The sequence below is a fragment of the Oryx dammah genome, unplaced genomic scaffold (genome assembly GCF_014754425.2).
Source record: "Oryx dammah isolate SB20612 unplaced genomic scaffold, SCBI_Odam_1.1 HiC_scaffold_5, whole genome shotgun sequence".
In the NCBI taxonomy this organism is placed as follows: Eukaryota; Metazoa; Chordata; class Mammalia; order Artiodactyla; family Bovidae; genus Oryx; species Oryx dammah.
Genome location: NW_024070189.1, coordinates 47,360,104 through 47,363,069, shown reverse-complemented (window position 1 = coordinate 47,363,069; position 2,966 = coordinate 47,360,104). Strand labels below are relative to the sequence as shown.

The following is a 2,966-nucleotide window of genomic DNA, read 5'->3' as shown; positions in this document are numbered from 1 at the left end:
GCTCCTGTGTAGGTAACAGGGTCGTGCTGTCGTCCACCCCTGCCAGCCTCTTACCTGAAAGTGGGGAGAACAGCACTCCTTTATCAGGGGTTTACTTTTTGTGTTTCACCAAAGCTCCTGGGGGCCGGGACCCACCCTCACAGCCCCAGCTTTTTTCTTTCTTTTCTGTTCCAAAGCCAGACTCTCATTCAGTGACACCTGACTTACCTAATCACTTGTTCACTTAGGAAGATGCAGTCAGTGGTGATCTGGTCTCCCTTAGGAAAGTGAACACTTTCCCCCATTCTTTCGGCTCTTTGGTAGTCACTCACAGGTGCTCACGTGACCAGGGTTCTAGCTGGAGGTGGCAGTGGCCCTGCCCTCTGGAGCCGCAAGCTTTCTAAGTAACTTCTGGTTACCAAAGTGTAACTTCAAGAACCTTTAGCTCCCGTTTGCAAGCCCAGGCTCTAGCAGTCTTTCCAGAGCAGTCCTGAGTCTTGTTTCCAGTGAGAAGGCGCAGGCCAGTATTAGGGGCTCAGACATGTGTCCCACCCACAGCTTCCATGGTGGAGGCTTCTGTGTGCTCAGGACACTGCTAGAGGCAGTCCTGTCCAGGTGGCTTTTGAGACCTGGCCTGGGATGCTGGGACCTGATGACTGGACAGCACGATCCTGAGGTCTTCTGGCCCCAGGTCTATTGCTTCAGGGCCCCTGCCCAGGGAATCTGGTATGTAGGAGAGACCGCTGCAGCCTTGGGGCTTCAGGAAACTAGTTTGGCCTGGCCTTAGTCCTGTTCAGTTGTTTCCTGTGCTTTTTCTTCTCGGGCAGCCTGATCACATGGCTACTTCAGGAGACCCAGGCAAGGTGGATGCCATGGGGACCTTCCCGCTTGTGCAGCTGCACAGCAATCAATTGTTGAGTAAAGGGTTGGCCAGATGGTTGTAGTGGAGGAAGCCCTTTCTTTTACAGAAGTAGCTGGCAATCCAGCTCAGGGAAGCTTACTCCTCTGCTGCCCATGGGGATCAGGGCTCCTTCCCTGCTTCCTTCGCAGCCTCTCCCTGGGCCCTGCCTTAGTCTCTGGTGAAGAAGCCCCAGCATAAGTTGGAGACCAATCAGGGAACAAAAGACCAAAGGCTTGCAGGGATGTGAGGCCACATCTTTCTGACCAAAGGTAAACGATAGGGCTTTCCGGCCCAATGCTCTTCCACTCTGTGTCCTTCTCCAGCCTCCCCAGGGCGGCCCCAGGTTCCGTCAGCCCAGAGGTAGCTTCTCAGAGTCCCTTGTTCCCTCCTGCAGATGCCACTATCAGGAGCAGGTTTCCAACTCCCTGCGGGCAGTATACCTCTCCTTAAATGCAGGTTCTTGCTGGGAACAGCGTGACCTGGCATCCTCTAGTCACTTTTTCTAGAAGTTGTACCATTCACAAGTGGCATTATTTATATTTATGTTGTGCTGCTAAGAGCCCTTCATGTGCACAGACCCTGGCCAGACGGATGTGACTGTGTGGTGTGTCTTAGCCTAGAACCTGCAGCTTGACGACTCTGTCACTCACCTCTCCAGTCAGATTCACTGGCTGATAATGCTCACCGTTTACCCTCTACCCCCACGAAAGGCAAACTTTGCAGTTGCCTTAAAGTAATGATCTCCAAACAGGTATGTTAGGAAAATCTTTTCGCCCTCCTTGTTCTCCTGCCTGGCTTTTTTCCCTCAAATCTCTTCCTTCCTAAATTGTAGAACATCATCTCTGTTTAACACTACATGTTCACCTCATGTGTTTTGGAAGTGCAGAATCTCAATTTATGTCTGTTTACAGCTCTCTCTATTCACTACTCATTCCAAGGGAGTCTGTATCAGTTTGTTTTATTTCATGGCTATTTGGATGTTCAGGTGAGCCCTGGCATCTACCTAGCTCAGAACACAAAGCTGCTTCTCTTCAGTGGAAATAAAATTAAAAAGGCTTGACTTGATGTACAGGAGTCGGCTCCAAGTCTGCCTTACAATTTAATTTTCCAAGGTACATTACGCATCTCCAAGACCATTAAGAGGAAAGGAAAGGGTACGGTTTGTCTTGAAATCATGGTTAATACTTTTAGACAGTCCTGCTAGTTGCAAAGCTGTTTGTGCTCACAGCATCAGCCTGTGACATTTCTTCCCTGTCGTTTGTACCCCTGGGTCTTTCCCTGGCCAGGGGACATAAATGGTGCTGAGCTGCGGTTACCAGAGTCGCAGTGGGGAGTAATGGTGAAGTTGCCTGCTGTCAGCCATGTTCTTTTGTTTCAATCAAGGTGATGCTGTGGAAGTGGTTTTGTTGTACTGAACTTTGCTGAACAATAAAATTATGTGACTCTGTTGTAAACCATGTCAGTGGATGTGTGAATAAGAGGAAAATGAAAAACTGCCATCCAGCAGGTCTTGGTAACTAGACAGTCCTGTGTATGTTATGTGCCTCTGTGGATGTGTATGTTCTGAATGGTACATGGAGAAATGTGGATCATGCAGGAACTCATGGAAGATTTTGTTTTGGGTTCTGCACACGGATCATGTGTTAAACTTTTCCTTAATAAATGAGCTTTATTTTTTATTTTTGGGAACTTGGAGTCTGTGTCTTTGTTTTCTTCTCTCTCTCTCTCTCTTTTTTTTCCCCCCCAATCACTCAGATCCCTTTACTGGATCTTGGGTCAAAATGTTTCTTGGTTTATGTCACAGAACTCATCCAGGGGAGTAGTGTGAAGAGCAGACCCACCTGTGGGTGGAGAGTCCCTGAGAAAGGCAGGTAGTTACTTTTCTGTTAGAAAATCCTGCTCTTCCTAAGACGACTACTGCTTCTCTTGAAAGCTTGAGTAGGAATTCTTAGCCTCCTCCGTGCATGTCAGAGGGCCACCCAGGACAGGCGTGATGGTTTCCAGTGTCAAGGTGGTTGGGTGATTTTATTGAATAACCCAGTTATTCAATTAAACACTAATCTAGGTGTTGCCATGGATGCATTTT

General features: G+C 48.3%; 1 protein-coding gene across 2 annotated transcripts in view; it reads left to right on the top strand.

The window, feature by feature from the left end:
- Nucleotides 1–2,565, top strand: part of LOC120863388 (proton-coupled amino acid transporter 1) — a 49,654-nt gene extending 47,089 nt beyond the window's left edge. For both annotated transcript variants that reach the window (XM_040239552.1, XM_040239554.1), the window contains exon 11: nucleotides 1–2,565. This exon is cut by the window's left edge and continues 1,847 nt beyond it. The gene's annotated coding sequence lies outside the window, so the exon portion shown is untranslated.
- The last annotated feature ends 401 nt before the right edge of the window (nucleotides 2,566–2,966 follow it).